A 22,342-nucleotide genomic window follows, 5' to 3' on the forward strand; every position below is an offset into this window, starting at 1 on the left:
ATTATAAAAACTCTGGAAGATAGCCTAGGAAATACACTTCTGGACATAGGACTGGGCAAAGAGTCCATGACAAAGATGCCAAAAGCAAATGTGACAGAAACAGTAATTGACAAATGAGACCCAATTAAACTGAAGGGCTTCTGCAGAGCAAAGGAAACTATCAACAGAGTAAACAGATAAAGTATAGAATCGGAGAAAATATTTTCAAACTATGCATCCAACAAAGGTCTACTATCCAGAATCTATAAGGTACTTAAATTTATAAGCAAAAAACAACCCCATTAAAAAGCAGGCAAAGGACATGAACAGATACTTTTCAAAAGAAGACATAGGGGGGTGGAGCCAAGATGGCCAAATAGGAACAGCTCCAATCTACAGCTCCCAGTGTGAGTGATGCAGAACACGGGTGATTTCTGCATTTCCAACTGAGGTACCAGATTCATCTCACTGGGGAGTGTTGGAAAGTGGCTGCGGGACAGTGGGTGCAGCACACCGAGTGTGAGCCGAAGCAGGGTGAGGCATTGCCTCACCCAGGTAGCGCAAGGGGTCAGGGAATTCCCTTTCCTAGTCAAAGAAAGGGGTGACAGACAGCACCTGGAAAACTGGGTCACTCCCACCCTAATACTGCGCTTTTCCAACGGTCTTAGCAAACAGCACACCAGGAGATTAGATCCCACGCCTGGCTTGGAGGATCCTACGCCCAAGGAGCCTCACTCATTGCTAGCACAGCAGTCTGAGATCAAACTGCAAGGCAGCAGTGAGGCTGGGGGAGGGGCGCCCACCATTGCTGAGGCTTGAGTAGGTAAACAAAGCAGCCGGGAAGCTCGAACTGGGTAGAGCCCACCGCAACTCAAGGAGGCCTGCCTGCCTCTGTAGACTCCACCTCTGAGGGCAGGACATTGCCAAACAAAAGGCAGCAGAATCCTCTGCAGACTTAAATGTCCTTGTCTGACAGCTTTGAAGAGAGTGGTGTTTCTCCCAGCACGCAGCTGGAGATCTGAGAATGGACAGACTGCCTCCTCAAGTGGGTCCCTGACCCCCGAGTAGCCTAACTGGGAGGCACCCCTGAGTAGGGGCAGACTGACACCTCACATGGCCAGGTACTCCTCTGAGACAAAACTTCCAGAAGAACGATCAAGCAGCAACATCTGCTGTTCACCAATATCTGCTGTTCTGCAGCCTCCACTGCTGATACCCAGGCAAACAAGGTCTGGAGTGGACCTCCAGCAAACTCCAACAGACCTGCAGCTGAGGGTCCTGACTGTCAGAAGGAAAACTAACAAACAGAAAGGACATCCACACCAAAACCCCATCTGTACGTCACCATCATCAAAGGCCAAAGGTAGATAAAACCACAAAGATGGGAAAAAAACAGAGCAGAAAAACTGGAAACTCTAAAAATCAGAGTGCCTCTCCTCCTCCAAAGGAACGCAGCTCCTCACCAGCAATGGAACAAAGCTGGATGGAGAATGACTTTGACGAGTTGAGAGAAGAAGGCTTCAGACGATCAAACTACTCCGAGCTAAAGGAGGAAGTTCGAACCCATGGCAAAGAAGTTAAAAACCTTGAAAAAGAATTAGATGAATGGCTAACTAGAATAACCAATGCAGAGAAGTCCTTAAAGGACCTGATGGAGCTGAAAACCATGGCACGAGAACTATGTGACGAATGCACAAGCCTCAGTAGCCGATTTGATCAATTGGAAGAAAGGGTATCAGTGATGGAAGATCAAATGAATGAAATGAAGCAAGAAGAGAAACTTAGAGAAAAAACAATAAAAAGAAACAAAGCCTCCAAGAAATATGGGACTATGTGAAAAGACCAAATCTATGTCTGATTGGTGTACCTGAAAGTGACGGGGAAAACACTTTCCGTTGACGTTGTAAAACACTCTGCAGGATATTATCCTGCAGATATTATCCAGGAGAACTTCCCCAACCTAGCAAGGCAGGCCAACATTCAAATTCAGGAAATACACAGAACTCCACAAAGATACTCCTCGAGAAGAGCAACTGCAAGACACATAATTATCAGATTCACCAAAGTTGAAATAAAGGAAAAAATGTTAAGGGCAGCCAGAGAGAAAGGTCGGGTTACCCAAAAAGGGAAGCCCATCAGACTAACAGCGGATCTCTCAGCAGAAACTCTACAAGCCAGAAGAGAGTGGGGGCCAATATTCAACATTCTTAAAGAAAAGAATTTTCAACCCAGAATTTCAAATCCAGTCAAACTAAGCTTCATAAGTGAAAGAGAAATAAAATACTTTACAGACAAGCAAATGCTGAGAGATTTTGTCACCACCAGGCCTGCCCTAAAAGAGCTCCTGAAGGAAGCACTAAACATGGAAAGGAACAACCGGTACCAGCCACTGCAAAAATATGCCAAATTGTAAAGACCATCGAGGCTAGGAAGAAACTGCATCAACTAACGAGCAAAATAACCAGCTAACATCATAATGACAGGATCAAATTCACACATAACAATATTAACCTTAAATGTCAATGGGCTAAATGCTCCAATTAAAAGACACAGACTGGCAAATTCGATAAAGAGTCAAGAACCATCAGTGTGCTGTGTTCAGGAAATCCATCTCACGTGCAGAGACACACATAGGCTCAAAATAAAGGGATGGAGGAAGATCTACCAAGCAAACGGAAAACAAAAAAAGGCAGGGGTTGCAATCCTAGTCTTGGATAAAACAGACTTTAAACCAACAAAGATCAAAGGAGACAAAGAAGGACATTACATAATGGTAAAGGGATCAAGTCAACAAGAAGAGCTAACTATCCTAAATATATATGCACCCAATACAGGAGCACCCAGATTCATAAAGCAAGTCCTTAGAGATCTACAAAGAGACTTAGACTCCCACACAATAATAATGGGAGACTTTAACACCCCACTGTCAACATTAAACAGATCAATGAGACAAAGTTAACAAGGATATCCAGGAATTGAACTCAGCTCTGCACCAAGCAGACCTAATAGACATCTACAGAACTCTCCACCCCAAATCAACAGAATATACATTCTTCTCAGCACCACACTGCACTTATTTCAAAATTGACCACACAGTTGGAGGTAAAGCACTCCTGAGCAAATGTAAAAGAACAGAAATTATAACAAACTGTCTCTCAGACCACAGTGCAATCAAACTAGAACTGAGGATTAAGAATCTCACTCAAAACCGCTCAACTACATGGAAACTGAACAACCTTCTCCAGAATGACTACTGGGTACACAATGAAATGAAGGCAGAAATAAAGATGTTCTTTAAAACCAACGAGAACAAAGACACAACATACCAGAATCTCTGGGACACATTCAAAGCAGTGTGTAGAGGGAAATTTATAGCACTAAATGCCCACAAGAGAAAGCAGGAAAGATCTAAAATTGACACCCTAACCTCACAATTAAAAGAACTAGAGAAGCAAGAGCAAACACATTCAAAAGCTAGCAGAAGGCAAGAAATAACTAAGATCAGAGCAGAACTGAAGGAAATAGAGACACAAAAAACCCTTCAAAAAATCAATGAATCCAGGAGTTGGTGTTTTGAAAAGATCAACAAAATTGACAGACCGCTAGCAAGACTAATAAAGAAGAAAAGAGAGAAGAATCAAATAGATGCAATAAAAAATGATAAAGGGGATATCACCACTGATCCCACAGAAAGACAAACTACCATCAGAGAATACTATAAACACTTCTACGCAAATAAACTAGAAAATCTAGAAGAAATGGATAAATTCCTCAACACATACACCCTCCCAAGACTAAACCAGGAAGAAGTTGAATCTCTGAATAGACCAATAACAGGATCTGAAATTGAGGCAATAATTAATAGCTTACCAACTAAAAAAAGTCCAGGACCAGATGGATTCACAGCTGAATTCTACCAGAGGTACAAGGAGGAGCTGGTACCATTCCTTCTGAAACTATTCCAATCAATAGAAAAAGAGGGAATCCTCCCTAATTCATTTTATGAGGCCAGCATCATCCTGATACCAAAGCCTGGCAGAGACACAATAAAAAAAGAGAATTTTAGACCAATATCCCTGATGAACATCGATGCAAAAATCCTCAATAAAATACTGGCAAACCGAATCCAGCAGCACATCAAAAAGCTTATCCATCACGATCAAGTGGGCTTCATCCCTGGGATGCAAGGCTGCTTCAACATACGCAAATCAATAAACATAATCCAACATATAAACAGAACCAATAACAAAAACCACATGATTATCTCAATAGATGCAGAAAAGGCCTTTGACATAATTCAACAACCCTTCATGCTAAAAACTCTCAATAAATTAAGTATTGATCGGACGTATCTCAAAATAATAAGAGATATCTATGACAAACCCACAGCCAATATCATATGGAATGGGCAAATACTGGAAGCATTCCCTTTGAAAACTGGCACAAGACAGGGATGCCCTCTCTCACCACTCCTATTCAACATAGTGTTGGACATTCTGGCCAGGACAATCAGGCAGGAAAAGGAAATAAAGGGTATTCAATTAGGAAAAGAGGAAGTCAAATTGTCCCTGTCTGCAGATGACATGATTGTATATCTAGAAAACCCCATCGTCTCAGTCCAAAATCTCCTTAAGCTGATAGGCAACTTCAGCAAAGTCTCAGGATACAAAATCAATGTGCAAAAATCACAAGCATTCTTATACACCAATAACAGACAGAGAGCCAAATCATGAGTGAACTCCCATTCACAACTGCTTCAAAGAGAATAAAATACCTAGGAATCCAACTTACAAGGGATGTGAAAGACCTCCTCAAGGAGAATTACAAACCACTGCTCAATGAAATAAAAGAGGATACAAACAAATGGAAGAACATTCCATGCTCATGGATAGGAAGAATCAGTATTGTGAAAATGGCCATACTGCCCAAGGTAATTTATAGATTCAATGCCATCCCCATCAAGCTACCAATGACTTTCTTCACAGAATTGGAAAAAACTACTTTAAAGTTTAGATGGAACCAAAAAAGAGCCCGCATCGCCAAGTCAATCCTAAGCCAAAAGAACAAAGCTGGAGGCATCACGCTACCTGACTTCAAACTATACTACAAGGCTACAGTAACAAAAACAGCATGGTACCGGTACCAAAACAGAGATATAGACCAATGGAACAGAACGGAGCCCTCAGAAATAATGCCGCATATCTACAACCATGTGATCTTTGACAAACCTAACAAAAACAAGAAATGGGGAAACGATTCCCTATTTAATAAATGGTGCTGAGAAAACTGGCTAGCCATATGTAGAAAGCTGAAACTGGATCCCTTCCTTATACCTTATACAAAAATTAATTCAAGATGGATTAAAGACTTAAACGTTAGACCTAAAACCATAAAAACCCTGGAAGAAAACCTAGGCAATACCATTCAGGACATAGGCAAGGGTAAGGACTTAATGTTTAAAACACCAAAAGCAATGGCAACAAAAGCCAAAACTGACAAATGGGATCTAATTAAACTAAAGAGGTTCTGCACAGCAAAAGAAACTACCATCAGAGTGAACAGGCAACCTACAGAATGGGAGAACATTTTTGCAATCTACTCATCTGACAAAGGGCTAATATCCAGAATCTACAATGAACTCAAACAAATTTACGAGAAAAAAAACAAACAACCCCATCAAAAAGTGGGCAAAGGATATGAACAGACACTTCTCAAAAGAAGACATTTATGTAGCCAAAAGACACATGAAAAAATGCTCATCATCACTGGCCATCAGAGAAATGCAAATCAAAACCACAATGAGATACCATCTCACACCAGTTAGAATGGTGATCATTAAAAAGTCAGGAAACAACAGGTGCTGGAGAGGATGTGGAGAAATAGGAACACTTTTACACTGTTGGTGGGACTGTAAACTAGTTCAACCGTTGTGGAAGTCAGTGTGGCGATTCCTCAGGGATCTAGAACTAGAAATACCATTTGACCCAGCCATCCCATTACTGGGTATATACCCAAAGGATTATTAGTCATGCTGCTGTAAAGACACATGCACACGTATGTTTATTGTGGCACTATTCACAATAGCAAAGACTTGGAACCAACCCAAATGTCCAACAATGATAGACTGGATTAAGAAAATGTGGCACATATACACCATGGAATACTATGCAGCCATAAAAAATGATGAGTTCATGTCCTTTGTAGGGACATGTATGAAGCTGGAAATCATCATTCTCAGCAAACTATCGCAAGGACAGAAAACCAAACACTGCATGTTCTCACTCACAGGTGGGAATTGAACAATGAGAACACATGGACACATGAAGGGGAACATCACACACCGGGGCCTGTTGTGGGGTGGGGGAGGGGGAGGGATAGCATTTGGAGATATACCTAACGTTAAATGATGAGTTAATGGGTGCAGCACACCAACATGGCACATGTATACATATGTAACTAACCTGCACGTTGTGCACATGTACCCTTAAACTTGAAGTATGATAAAAAATGAAAAAATAAAAAATAAATAAATAAATGAAGACTTCAAAAGAAAAAAAAAAGAAGACATACATCCTGCCAACAAGCATATGAAAAAATGCTCAACATCACTAATCATTAGAGAAATGCAAACCAAAACCATAATGAGATATTAATATCATGTACGCCAGTCAGAATGACTATTATGAAAATGTCAAAAAAACAACAGATGCTGGCAAAGTTCTGGAGAAAAGGGAAGGCTTATACACTGCTGGTGGAAATATAAATTAGTTCAGCCATTGTGGAAAGCAGTTTTGCAACTTCCGAAAGAACTTAAAAACAGAATTACTATTGGATCCAGCAATACTATTATTGGATATATACCCAAAGGGATATAAATCAATCTATTACAAAGATATATGCGCATGTATGTTCACCGCAGCACTATTCACAATAACAAAGACATGGAATTAACCTAAATACCAATCAATGGTAGACTGGATGAAGAAAATGTACATATTTTGGTGTGATACATATACACGATGGAATCCTATGTAGCCATAAAAAAAAAAGAATGAAATCATGTCCTTTGCAGAAACGTGGATGAGCTGGAGACCATTATCCTAAGAAAATTAACACAGGAATAGAAAACCAAGTACTGAATGTTTTCACTTATAAGTGGGAGCTAAACATCAAGTACATATTAACACAAAGAAAAGAAAAACAGGCACCAGGATCTACTTGAGGGTAGAGGGTGGGTAAAGGGTGAGGACTGAAGAACTACCTGTCCAGTACTATTCTTATTGTCTGGGTGATGAGATACTCTGTACATCAAACCCCCATGAGATGCAATTTACCTATATAATGAACTTGTACATGTACCCCATGTTAGTCCGTTCTCACATTGCTATAAGAACTGCCTGAGACTGAGTGATTTATAAAGAAAAGAGGTTTAATTGACTCACAATTCTGTATGGCTGAGGAGGTCTCAGGAAACTTACAATCATGGCAGAAAGTGAGGGGGAGGCAGGCACCTTCTTCACAAGGTGGCAGGCGAGAGAATGAATGAAGAAGAAACTTGCCAAACACTTACAGAACTATCAGATCTAATGAGAACTCACTATCATGAGAACAACATGGGGAGAACTGCCACCATGATCCAATGACTTCCCACTGGGTGGGGATTATGGGGATTACAATTCAAGATGAGATTTGAGTGGGGACACAGCCAAACCATATCAACCCTTGAACCCAAAATAAAATAAAAGATTAAAAAATTAAGATTTTTCTCTTAAAAATGTCATCTATACTATTATAGATAAAATTAACATAGGTAGTAATAAAAGAAGATATAAAACTGTCCAGGGATATGAAATACCAATTCATAGAAGCAGAAAACCAAATAGCTAAGTAAATGGAGAATCCTTAACACTGACAGCAGATAGAAAAGTGCACATTAAAACAAATATCAGTAACCAAAGAGGGCAGAGCAAGATGGCAGAATAGAAGCCTACACCATTTGTACCCCCGTCCCCTAAACCAAATTTTAACAACTATCTACACACTGAATAGCACTATCACAAGAACAAAAACTCAGGTGAGCAATCACAGTAACTGGTTTTAACTTCACATCATTGAAAGAGGTATTGAGGAGGGCAGGAGAGACAGTCTTAAATCACCAATGCCACTCCTCCTCCAATCCCTGGCAGAAGCCATGTGGTGCAGAGACAGAATCTGTGCATTTTGGGGATGGAGAGCACAGCAACTGAGGGACCTTACATTGAACTCCACGCTGCCCTGTCGCAGCAAAGAATAAAGCCATGCTGGGCTCAGCTAGTGCTGGTACACAGAGGCAGAATTTGGACTAGCCCCTAGCCAGAGGGGAATCACCCATTTCAGCTGTTGGAACTGAAGTTTCTTGGCCAGCCTTGCCACCATTGGCTGAAGTGCTCTGGAGTTCTAGATAAACTTGAAAGGCAATCTAGGACACAAGAGCTGTAATTCTTAGGCAACTCCTAGTGTTAGGCTAGGCTTAGAGTCAGTGAACTAGGGTGGCACGTGACCTAGGGAGACACCAGCTGGCACAGCTAAGGGAGTGCTTGTGCCACCCCTCCCCTAACCCCAGGCAGCGCAGTTCACAGCAATAAAAGTGTCTCCTTCCTTCTACTTAAGAGGAGAGCAAGTAAAGATTTCGTCTTATATCTTGGATACCAGCTTAGGCACAGGATAGGGCACTGGGAAGACTTGTGAGGCCTCATTCCAGGCCCTCGTTCTTAGACATTTATAAACACACTCTTGGCCAAAAGGGAAAACTACTTTCAAGGGAAGAACTCAGTCCTGGCAGGATTCATCACCTGGCCCTTGATAACCCTAGCTCCCTGACAACATTTCTAAACACACCCTGGGCCAAAAGGGAACCTGCTGCTTTGAAGGGAAGGACCTAGTCCTGGCAAGATTCATCCCCTGTTGACTAAAGAGCCCTTTGGCCCTGAATAACCAGCAGCAATACTGAGGGAGTACACTATGGGCCTTAAGGCCTGAGATGTCCTGGCTTCAGAGGTGATGGAGCACATTTCCAGATGTAGTGGCTATGGTGAAAGACTCAAACAGAAGCTTGAGAAAAGCAGAGGGAAAAGTAAAAGAGACTTTGTCTTGCACCATTGGCACTGGCTCGGCCACAGTAAGGTAAAGCAACAAGCAGGCTCTTAAGGTCTCTGAGTCCAGACCTAGGTTCCTGGACAGCATTTCTGGGCCCACTCTGGGCAAGAGGGGAGTCCACTGCTCTGAAGGGTGAGACCCAGGCCTGGTAGCATTTACCACAAGCTGAGGGAAGATCCCTTGGGCTTTAAGCAAATATTGTCAGTGGCCTGACAGAAACCCCCATGAACTGGTGGTGGTAGCCACAGAGAGGCTCCTCTGCCTGTGGAAAGGGGAGGGAAGCGTGGGAAGGACTTTGTACTATGGTTTGAGTGCCAGCTTAGCTGCAGTAGAATAGAATATCGTGTAAATTGCTAAGGTGCTTGACTCCACTCCCTAGCTCCCAGACAGCATCTCTGGACGTGCCCAGGGCTGCGGAAACTTGCCAACCTGAAGGGAAGGGCACTGGACAAAGCCCAGTGCTGTGTTGGCTTCAGGTCTGACACAGCACCAGTGGTGGGGGCCACAGGGGTGCTTGAATCACCGCATCCTCAGTTTCAGATGGCTTGGAACAGAGAGAGATTCCATGTTTGGGAGAAAGTAAGGGACAAGAACAAGAGTCTCCGCCTGGTAATCCAGAGAATTCTTCCAGATCTTACCTAAGACAACCAAGGTGGTATATGTACAAGTTTGCAAAAATCACAGCATTATTGGGCTTGGGGTCCAAGTCCCTTCAAATACCTGGAAAGCCTTCCCAAGAAGGACAAGCACAAATAAGCCCAGATTATGATGACTACAGTAAATCACCAAAGACATTTAAGAGTGTCAACATGATCCAGGAAAACATGACCTCACCAAATGAACTAAATAAGGCACCAGGGACCAATCCTGGAGAAACAGAGATGTATGACCTTTCAGACAGAGAATTCAAAACAGCTATTTTGAGGAAACTCAAAGAAATTCAAGATAACACAAAGAAGGAATTCAGAATTCTATCAGATAAATTTAATAAAGAGATCAAAATAATTAAAAAGAATCAAGCAGAAATTCTAGAGCTGAAAAATGTAATTGATATATTAAAGAATGCATCAGTCTCTTGAGAGCAGAAAGGATCAAGCAGAAGAATTAGTGAGCTCGACAGACTATTTGAAAATACTCAGAGAAGACAAAAGAAAAAAGAATAAAAAAACAGTGAAGTATGCCTACCAGATCCAGAAAATAGCCTTAAAAAGCACAAATCTAATGGCCTTAAAGAGGAGGTAGAACATGAGATAGGGATAGAAAGTTTATTCAAAGGGATAATATCAGAGAACTTCCCAAACCTAGAGAAAGATACCAACATTCAAGCATAAGAAAGTTATAGAACACCAAGTAGATTTAAGCCTAAGAAGCCTACTTCAAGGCATTTAATAATCAAATTCCCAAAGGTCAAGGATCCTAAAAGCAGTAAGAGATAAGAAACAACATACAATGGAGCACCAATATATCTGGCAGGAGGCTTTTCAGTGGAAACCTTACAGGCCAGGGGAGAGTGGCATGACACATTTAAACTGCTAAAAAAAAAAAAAAAGAAAAAAAAAAAAACTTTAACCCCAGAATAGTAGACCCAGTGAAAATATTCTTTAAGCATGAAGGAGAAATAAAAACCTTTCCAGACAAACAAAAGCTGAGGGATTGGGGGAGGAGCCAAGATGGCCGAATAGGAACAGCTCAGGTCTACAGCTCCCAGTGCGAGCGACGCAGAAGACGGGTGATTTCTGCATTTCCATCTGAGGTACCGGGTTCATCTCACTAGGGAGTGCCAGACAGTGGGCGCAGGTCAGTGGGTGAGTGCACTGTGCGCCAGCCAAAGCAGGGGCGAGGCACTGCCTCACTCGGGAAGCGCAAGGGGTCAGGGAGTTCCCTTTCCAGGGGTGACAGACGGCACCTGGAAAATCGGGCCACTCCCACCCGAATACTGCGCTTTTCCGACAGGCTTAGGAAACGGTGCCCCAGGAGAGTATAGCCCGCACCTGGCTCAGAGGGTCCTACGCCCACGGAGCCTCGCTGATTGCTAGCACAGCAGTCTGAGATCAAACAGCAAGTCGGCAGCGAGGCTGGGGGAGGGGCGCCCGCCATTGCCCAGGCTCGCTTAGGTAAACAAAGCAGCCTGGAAGCTTGAACTGGGTGGAGCCCACCACAGCTCAAGGAGGCCTGCCTGCCTCTGTAGGCTCCACCTCTGGGGGCAGGGCACAGACAAACAAAAAGACAGCAGTAACCTCTGCAGACTTAAATGTCCCTGTCTGACAGCTTTGAGGAGAGCAGTGGTTCTCCCAGCATGCAGCTGGAGATCTGAGAACGGGCTGACTGCCTCCTCAAGTGGGTCCCTGACTCCTGACCCCCGAGCAGCCTAACTGGGAGGCACCCCCCACCAGGGGCAGACTGACACCTCACACGGCCAGCCAGGTACTCCAACAGACCTGCAGCTGAGGGTCCTGTCTGTTAGAAGGAAAACTAACAGGACATCCACACCAAAAACCCATCTGTACATCACCATCATCAAAGACCAAAAGTAGATAAAACCACAAAGATGGGGAAAAAACAGAGCAGAAAAACTGGAAACTCTAAAAAGCAGAGTACCTCTCCTCCTCCAAAGGAACGCAGTTCCTCACCAGCAACGGAACAAAGCTGGACGGAGAATGACTTTGACGAGCTGAGAGAAGAAGGCTTCAGACGATCAAATTACTCCGAGCTACGGGAGGATATTCAAACCAAAGGCAAAGAAGTTGAAAACTTTGAAAAAAATTTAGAAGAATGTATAACTAGAATAACCAATACAGAGAAGTGCTTAAAGGAGCTGATGGAGCTGAAAACCAAGGCTCGAGAACTACGTGAAGAATGCAGAAGCCTCGGGAGCCGATGTGATCAAATGGAAGAAAGGGTATCAGCCCTGGAAGATGAAATGAATGAAATGAAGCGAGAAGGGAAGTTTAGAGAAAAAAGAATAAAAAGAAACGAGCAAAGCCTCCAAGAAATGTGGGACTATGTGAAAAGACCAAATCTACGTCTGATTGGTGTACCTGAAAGTGAAGGGGAGAATGGAAACAAGTTGGAAAACACTCTGCAGGATATTATCCAGGAGAACTTCCCCAATCTAGCAAGGCAGGCCAACATTCAGATTCAGGAAATACAGAGAACACCACAAAGATACTCCTCGAGAAGAGCAACTCCAAGACACATAATTGTCAGATTCACCAAAGTTGAAATGAAGGAAAAAATGTTCAGGGCAGCCAGAGAGAAAGGTCGGGTTACCATCAAAGGGAAGCCCATCAGACTAACAGCGGATCTCTCGGCAGAAACCCTACAAGCCAGAAGACAGTGGGGGCCAATATTCAACATTCTTAAAGAAAAGAATTTTCAACCCAGAATTTCATATCCTGCCAAACTAAGCTTCATAAGTGAAGGAGAAATAAAATACTTTACAGACAAGCAAATGCTGAGAGATTTTGTCACCACCAGGCCTGCCCTAAAAGAGCTCCTGAAGGAAGCGCTAAACATGGAAAGGCACAACCGGTACCAGCCACTGCAAAATCATACCGAAATGTAAAGACCATCGAGACTAGGAAGAGACTGCATCAACTAACGAGCAAAATAACCAGCTAACATCATAATGACAGGATCAGATTCACACATAACAATATTAACTTTAAATGTAAATGGACTAAATGCTCCAATTAAAAGACACAGACTGGCAAACTGGATAAAGACTCAAGACCCATCAGTGTGCTGTATTCAGGAAACCCATCTCATGTGCACAGACACACATAGGCTCAGAATAAAAGGATGGAGGAAGATCTACCAAGCAAATGGAAAACAAAAAAAGGCAGGGGTTGCAATCCTAGTCTCTGATAAAACAGACTTTAAACCAACAAAGATCAAAAGAGACAAAGAAGGCCATTACATAATGGTAAAGGGATTAATTCAACAAGAAGAGCTAACTATCCTAAATATATATGCACCCAATACAGGAGCACCCAGATTCATAAAGCAAGTCCTGAGTGACCTACAAAGAGACTTAGACTCCCACACATTAATAATGGGAGACTTTAACACCCCACTGTCAACATTAGACAGATCAACGAGACAGAAAGTCAACAAGGATACCCAGGAATTGAACTCAGCTCTGCACCAAGCAGACCTAATAGACATCTACAGAACTCTCCACCCCAAATCAACAGAATATACATTTTTTTCAGCACCACACCACACCTATTCCAAAATTGACCATATACTTGGAAGTAAAGCTCTCCTCAATAAATGTAAAAGAACAGAAATTATAACAAACTATCTCTCAGATCACAGTGCAATCAAGCTAGAACTCAGGATTAAGAATCTCACTCAAAACCGCTCAACTACGTGGAAACTGAACAACCTGCTCCTGAATGACTACTGGGTACATAACGAAATGAAGGCAGAAATAAAGATGTTCTTTGAAACCAACGAGAACAAAGACACAACATACCAGAATCTCTGGGATGCATTCAAAGCAGTGTGTAGAGGGAAATTTATAGCACTAAATGCCCACAAGAGAAAGCAGGAAAGATCCAAAATTGACACCCTAACATCACAATTAAAAGAACTAGAAAAGCAAGAGCAAACACATTCAAAAGCTAGCAGAAGGCAAGAAATAACTAAAATCAGAGCAGAACTGAAGGAAATAGAGACACAAAAAACCCTTCAAAAAATCAATGAATCCAGGAGCTGGTTTTTTGAAAGAATCAACAAAATTGATAGACGGCTAGCAAGATTAATAAAGAAAAAAAGAGAGAAGAATCAAATAGATGCAATAAAAAATGATAAAGGGGATATCACCACCAATCCCACAGAAATACAAACTAACATCAGAGAATATTACAAACACCTCTACGCAAATATACTAGAAAATCTAGAAGAAATGGATAAATTCCTCAACACATACACCCTCCCAAGACTAAACCAGGAAGAAGTTGAATCTCTGAATAGACCAATAACAGGATCTGAAATTGTGGCAATAAACAATAGCTTACCAACCAAAAAAAGTCCAGGACCAGATGTGTTCACAGCCGAATTCTACCAGAGGTACAAGGAGGAGCTGGTACCATTCCTTCTGAAACTATTCCAATCAATAGAAAAAGAGGGAATCCTCCCTAACTCATTTTATGAGGCCAGCATCATCCTGATACCAAAGCCTGGCAGAGACACAACAAAAAAAGAGAATTTTAGACCAATATCCTTGATGAACATTGATGCAAAAATCCTCAATAAAATACTGGCAAACAGAATCCAGCAGCACATCAAAAAGCTTATCCACCATGATCAAGTGGGCTTCATCCCTGGGATGCAAGGCTGGTTCAATATACGCAAATCAATAAATGTAATCCAGCATATAAACAGAACCAAAGACAAAAACCACATGATTATCTCAATAGATGCAGAAAAGGCCTTTGACAAAATTCAACAACCCTTCATGCTAAAAACTCTCAATAAATTAGGTATTGATGCGACGTATCTCAAAATAATAAGAGCTATTTATGACAAACCCACAGCCAATATCATACTGAATGGGCAAAAACTGGAAGCATTCCCTTTGAAAACTGGCACAAGACAGGGATGCCCTCTCTCACCACTTCTATTCAACATAGTGTTGGAAATTCTGGCCAGGGCAATTAGGCAAGAGAAGGAAATCAAGGGTATTCAATTAGGAAAAGAGGAAGTCAAATTGTCCCTGTTTGCAGATGACATGATAGTATATCTAGAAAACCCCATTGTCTCAGCCCAAAATCTCCTTAAGCTGATAAGCAACTTCAGCAAAGTCTCAGGATACAAAATCAATGTACAAAAATCACAAGCATTCTTATACATCAATAACAGACAAACAGAGAGCCAAATCATGAGTGAACTCCCATTCACAATTGCTTCAAAGAGAATAAAATACCTAGGAATCCAACTTACAAGGGATGTGAAGGACCTCTTCAAGGAGAACTACAAACCACTGCTCAATGAAATAAAAGAGGATACAAACAAATGGAAGAACATTCCATGCTCATGGGTAGGAATAATCAATATCGTGAAAATGGCCATACTGCCCAAGGTAATTTACAGATTCAATGCCATCCCCATCAAGTTACCAACGACTTTCTTCACAGAATTGGAAAAAACTACTTTAAAGTTCATATGGAACCAAAAAAGAGCCCGCATCGCCAAGTCAATCCTAAGCCAAAAGAACAAAGCTGGAGGCATCACGCTACCTGACTTCAAACTATACTACAAGGCTACAGTAACCAAAACAGCATGGTACTGGTACCAAAACAGAGATATAGATCAATGGAACAGAACAGAGCCCTCAGAAATAATGCCACATATCTACAACTATCTGATCTTTGACAAACCTGAGAAAAACAAGCAATGGGGAAACGATTCCCTATTTAATAAATGGTGCTGGGAAAACTGGCTAGCCATATGTAGAAAGCTGAAACTGGATCCCTTCCTTACACCTTATACAAAAATCAATTCAAGATGGATTAAAGACTTAAATGTTAGACCTAAAACCATAAAAACCCTAGAAGAAAACCTAGGCATTACCATTCAGGACATAGGCATGGGCAAGGACTTCATGTCTAAAACACCAAAAGCAATGGCAACAGAAGCCAAAATTGACAAATGGGATCTAATTAAACTAAAGAGCTTCTGCACAGCAAAGGAAACTACCATCAGAGTGAACAGGCAACCTACAAAATGGGAGAAAATTTTCGCAACCTACTCATCTGACAAAGGGCTAATATCCAGAATCTACAATCAACTCCAACAAATTTACAAGAAAAAAACAAACAACCCCATCAAAAAGTGGGCGAAGGACATGAACAGACACTTCTCAAAAGAAGACATTTATGCAGCCAAAAAACACATGAAAAAATGCTCACCATCACTGGCCATCAGAGAAATGCAAATCAAAACCACAATGAGATACCATCTCACACCAGTTAGAATGGCGATCATTAAAAAGTCAGGAAACAACAGGTGCTGGAGAGGATGTGGAGAAATAGGAACACTTTTACACTGTTGGTGGGACTGTAAACTAGTTCAACCCTTGTGGAAGTCAGTGTGGCGATTCCTCAGGGATCTAGAACTAGAAATTCCATTTGCCCCAGCCATCCCATTACTGGGTATATACCCAAAGGACTATAAATCATGCTGCTATAAAGACACATGCACACGTATGTTTATTGTGGCATTATTCACAATAGCAAATAACTTGGAACCAACCCAAATGTCCAACAATGATAGACTGGATTAAGGAAATGTGGCACATATACACCATGGAATACTATGCAGCCATAAAAAATGATGAGTTCATGTCCTTTGTAGGGACATGGATGAAATTGGAAATCATCATTCTCAGTAAACTATCGCAAGAACAAAAAACCAAACCCCGCATATTCTCACTCATAGGTGGGAATTGAACAATGAGAACACATGGACACAGGAAGGGGAACATCACACTTCCGGGACTGTTGTGGGGTGGGGGGAGGGGGGACGGATAGCATTGGGAGATATACCTAATGCTAGATGACGAGTTGGTGGGTGCAGCGCACCAGCATGGCACATGTATACATATGTAACTTACCTGCACGTTGCGCACATGTACCATAGAGCCTAAACTATAATAATAATAATAATAATAATAATAATGAAAAGAAAAAAAAAAAAAAAACAAAAGCTGAGGGATTTCATTAACACAAGATATGTCCTACAAGAAATGCAAAAGGAAGTTCTTCAGTCTCAAGAAAGGATGTTAATGAGCAAGAAGAAATCATCTGAAGGTCCAAAACTCACTGGTAATACTAAGCACACAGAAAAACACAAAATAGCATAACTCTGTAGTGGTCATGTGTAAACTTCTCTTGACTTAAGTAGAAAGGCTAAATGATGAACCAATAAAAAATAATAATTACAACTTTTCAAGACGTAGACAGTATAACAAGACATAAATAGAAACAACAAAAAGTTAGTAAGTGGGGGGACAAAGTTAAAGTGTTGAGTTTTTGTTAGTTTTCTCGTGGTGTGTTTGTGCAATCAGTGTTAAGTTGTCATTGGTTTAAAATAATGGGTTATAAGATAGTATTTGCAAGCCTTATGGCAACCTCAAATCAAAAAATATACGATGGATACACAAAAAATAAAATGCAAGAAATTAAAACATATTACCAGAGAAAATCACCTTCAGTAAAAGGAAGACAAGAAGGAAAGAAGGAAGAGAAGACCACAAAACAACAACAAAATACAACAAAATGGCAGGAGTAAGTCCCTGCTTAATAATAACATTAAATGTAAATAACTAAACTGCAATAAAGACAAAGTAGCTAAATGGATGTAAAAACAAGACCCAGTAATTTGCTGCCTACAAGAAACACACCTCATCTAAAAAGACACAAATAGACTAAAAATAAAGGGATGGAAAAAGATATTCCATGCAAGTGGAAACCAAAAAGGGGAAGGAATAGCTATACTTATATCAGACAAAATAGATTTCAAGACAAAAACTTTAAGAAGATAATTAAAAAGACAAAGAAGATAATTATATAATGATAAAGGGGTCAATTCAGCAAGAAGATACACTGATTACAAATATATATGCACCCAACACTGGAGAACCCAGATATATAAAGCATGTATTATTGGAGATAGAATCCAACACAGTAATAGCTGGAGACTTCAACACCCCACTTTCAGCATTGGACAGATCTCCCAGACAGAAAATCAACAAAGAAACATTGGACTTAATCTGCATCATAGAAAAAATGGACTTAATAGATATTTACAGAACATTTCATCCAATGGCTTCAGAATACACATTTTTATCCTTAGCACATGTATCATTTTCAAGTACAGACCATATGTTAGGTCACAAAATAAGTCTTAAAACATTTTTTTAAAATCTTGAAATAATATCAAACATCTTCTCTGACCATAATGGAATAAAATTAGAAATCAATGATAAGAGAAATTTTGGAAACTATACAAACACATAGAAATTAAACAATATGCTACTAAATGACCAGTGGATCAATGAAGAAATTAAGATGGAAATTTTAAAAATTTCTTGAAACAAATGATAATGGACACAACATACGAAAACATATAGGATACAGCAAAAACAGTACTAATAGGAAAATTTATAGCTCCAAGTGCCTACATAAAAAACTAGAAAAACTTCAAATAAATAACCTAATGATGCATCTTAAAGAACTAGAGAAGCAAGAGCAAACCAAACCCAAAAGTAGTAGAAGAAAAGAGACAATAAATATCTGAGCACAAATAAATGAATTCGAAATGAGGCAAACATTACACAAGACCAATGAAACAAAAAGTTGGTTTTTTGAAAAGATAAACAAAATTCAGTAACCTTTAGTTAGACTAAGAAAAAAAGAGAAGACCCAAATAAATAAAATCAGAGATAAAAAAGGAGATATTACAGCTGTTACTGAAGAAATTCAGAGGATCATAAGTGGCTACTATGAGCAGCTATATGCCAATAAATTGGAAAATCTAGAAGAAATGGATAAATTCTAGACATATACAATCTACCAAGATTGAACTATGAGGAAATTCAAAACCTAAACAGACCAATAACAAGTAACATGATTGAAGCCATAATAAAAAGTCTCCCAGTAAAGAAAAGGCTGAGACATCATGGCTTCACTGCTGAATTCTACCAAACATTTAAAGAACTAATACCAATCCTATTCAAACTGTTCAGAAAGATAAAGGAGGAGGGAATACTTCCAAACTCATTCTATGAGGCCGGCATTACCCTGATACCAAAACCAGACAAAGACACATTAAAAAAAAATAATACTGACCAGCCTGGCCGTCATGGTGAAACCCCGTCTCTACTAAAAATACAAAAAATTAGCCAGGCGTGGTGGCAGGCACCTGTAATCCCAGCTATTCGGCAGGCTGAGGCAGGAGAATCTCTTGAACCCAGGAGGCGGAGGTTGCAGTGAGCCAAGAAAGCGCCACTGCACTCCAGCCTGGGCAATAAAAGTGAAACTCTGTCTCGAAAAAATCAATAAAATAAATAAATAAAATAGTAATACAGGCCAATATATCTGATGAATATTGATGCAAAAATCCTCATCAAAATACCAGCAAAACAAATTCAACAGTACATTAAGAAGATCATTCATCGGCCGGGCGCAGTGGCTCATGCCTGTAATCCCAGCACTTTGGGAGGCCAAGGTGGGTGGATCACCTGAGGTCGGGAGTTCAAGACCAGCCTGATCAACATGGAGAAACCCCGTGTCTACTGAAAATACAAAATTAGCCAGGTGTGGTGGCACATGCCTGTAATCCCAGCTACTTGGGAGGCTGAGGCAGGAGAATCACTTGAACCCGGGAGGTGGAGGCTGCGGTGAGCCAAGATCGTGCCATTGCACTCCAGCCTTGGCAACAAGAGTGAAACTCCATCTCAAGAAAAAAAAAATCATTAATTATGGCCAAGTGGGATTTATCCCAGGGATGCAAGGATGTTTCAACACACACAAATCAATCAATGTGATACACCACATCAACAGAATGAAGGACTAAAACCATATGATCATTTCAATTGATGCTGAAAAAGCATTTGACATAGTTCAACATCCCTTCATGATAAAAACCCTCAAAAAACCAGGTATAGAAGGACCACACCTCAACATATTAAAAGCTATATATGACAGACACATAGTTAGTATCGTACTAAATGGGGAAAAACTGAAAGCCTTTCCTCTTATATCTGGAACATGACAAGGATGCCCACTTTTACCACCATTATTCAACTGATTACTGGAAGTCTTAGCTAGAGCAATCAAACAAGAGAAAGAAATAAAGGGGATCCAAACTGGAAGGGAGGAAGTTGAATTATCCTTGTTTGCAGGTGATATGATCTTATATTGGAAAAACCTAAAGACTCCACCAAAAAATGATTAGAACTGATAAGCAAATTCAGTAAAGTTTCAGGACTCGAAGTCAACATACAAAATTGGTAGCATTTCTATATGCCAACAGTGAACAATCTGAAAAAGAAATAAAAAAGGAATCCCATTTACAATAGCCACCAATAAAATTCAATACCTAGGAATTAACCAAAGAAGTAAAAGATCTCTACAATAAAAACTATAAAACACCAATGAAAGAAATTGAAGAGGACACATAAAAATGGAAAGATATCCCATGTTCATGGATTGGAGGAATCAATATTGTTAAAATGTCCATAGTACTGAAAGCATTCTAGAGATTCAATACAATCCCTACAAAATACCAATGACATTCTTCACAGAAATAGAACAAAACTATCTTAAAATTTATATGGAACCACAAAAGACCCAGAATAGCCAAATCTATCCTGAGCAAAAAGAACAAAACTAGAAGAATCACATTACCTGACTTCAAATTATACTATAAAGCTATAGTAACCAAAACAGTATGGTACTGGCATAAAAATGGACACATAGACCAATGGAACAGAATAGAGAACCTAGAAATAAATCCACACACCTACAGTTAACCCATTTCGACAAAGGTGTCAAGAACATACATTGAGGAAAAGACAGTCTCTTCAATAAATGGTTCTGGGATAACAGGATATCCATATGCAGAAGAATTAAACTTGACTCCATCTCTTGCCTTTTATTTGAATTAAACATAAGACCTCAAACTGTGAAACACCTACAAGAAAACATTGAGGAAACTTTCCAGGACACTGGTCTGGGCAAAATTTTCTTGAGTAGTAATATCTCACAAGCACAGGCAACCAAAGCAAAAATAGACAAATGGGATCACATCAAGTTAAAAAGCTTCTGTACAACAAAGGAAACAATCAACAAAGAGACAACCCACAGAATGGGAGAAATGTGCAAACTACCCATCTGACAAGGGATTAATCATCAGAATATATAAGGAGCTCAAACAACTCCACAGGGAAAAATCTAATAATCTGACTAAAAAATGGGCAAAAGATCTGAATAAACATTTTTCAAAAGAAGTCATTCAAATGGAAAACAGGTATATCAAAAGGTTCTTAACATCACTGACCATCAGAGAAATGCAAATCAAAACTACAATGAGATATCATCTCACCCTAGTTAAAATGGCTGTTATCCAAAAGTCAGGCAATAACAAATGCTGGTGAGGATGTGGAGAAAAGGGAACCCTCATACACTGTTGCTGGGAATGTAAATTGGCACAACCACTATGAAGAATAGTTTGGAAGTTCCTCAAAAAACTAAAAATAGAGCTACCATATGATCCAGCAATCCCAATGCTGAGTACATACCCAAAAGAAAGGAAATCGGTATATCAGAGAGATATCTGCACTCTTATGTTTGCTGCAGCAGTGTTCACAATAGCCAAGATTTGGAAGCAACCTACATATCCATCAACAGATGAATGGATAAAGAAAATGTGGTACATATATACAATGGAGTACTATTCGGCCATTAAAAAGAATGAGATTCTATCATTTGCAAGAACATGGATGGAACTGGAGGTCCCTATGTTAAGTGAAATAAGCCAGGCACAGAAGGACAAAAATTGCATATTCTCACTTATTTGTGGGATCTGAAAGTCAAAACAATTGAACTCATGGACACAGAGAGTAGAAAGATGGTTACCAGAGGCTGGGAAGGAAAGTGGGGGTCTGGGGGAGAGGTGGGGATGGTTAACTGGTACAAAAAAAATAGAAAGAATGAATAAGACCTAGTATTTGGTAGCACAACAGGGGGACTATAGTCAATGATACTTTAATTGTACATTTAAAAATAACTAAAAGAGTATATTACATGCCTGTACCAAAATATCTCATGTGCCCCATAAATATATACATCTACTATGTACCAACAAAAATTATAAATTAAAAAGTTTTTAAAGATAAATATCACTTTACACCTGCCAGAATAATAAAACTTAGAAAAACGATAAAGTAAGATAATACCAAGTATTGATAAGGACATAGGAAGACAAGAACCCTTATGTACTACTTGTATGAGTGTACACTGAAGCAACTATTTTGAAGAACAATCAGGTGGCAATTTTTAAAACTACATATACATATACTCTGTCATCCATCAATCCCACTTCTGGGTAAATACTCCAGGAAAACCCTGGCACAGTGATATATGCAAAAGATGTTCACAAGGTTGTTCATTGTAGCACCATTTGTAGTAAGAGAGTTATAAGCAACCTAAGTGTTCAT

General features: G+C 40.1%; 1 protein-coding gene across 18 annotated transcripts in view; it reads right to left on the minus strand.

The window, feature by feature from the left end:
• The window catches only part of XRRA1 (X-ray radiation resistance associated 1), a 103,272-nt gene that overhangs the window by 35,476 nt on the left and 45,454 nt on the right, over nucleotides 1–22,342 (minus strand). The window lies entirely within an intron of this gene.

This window comes from Pongo abelii, chromosome 9 (genome assembly GCF_028885655.2).
Source record: "Pongo abelii isolate AG06213 chromosome 9, NHGRI_mPonAbe1-v2.0_pri, whole genome shotgun sequence".
Lineage (NCBI taxonomy): Eukaryota > Metazoa > Chordata > Mammalia > Primates > Hominidae > Pongo > Pongo abelii.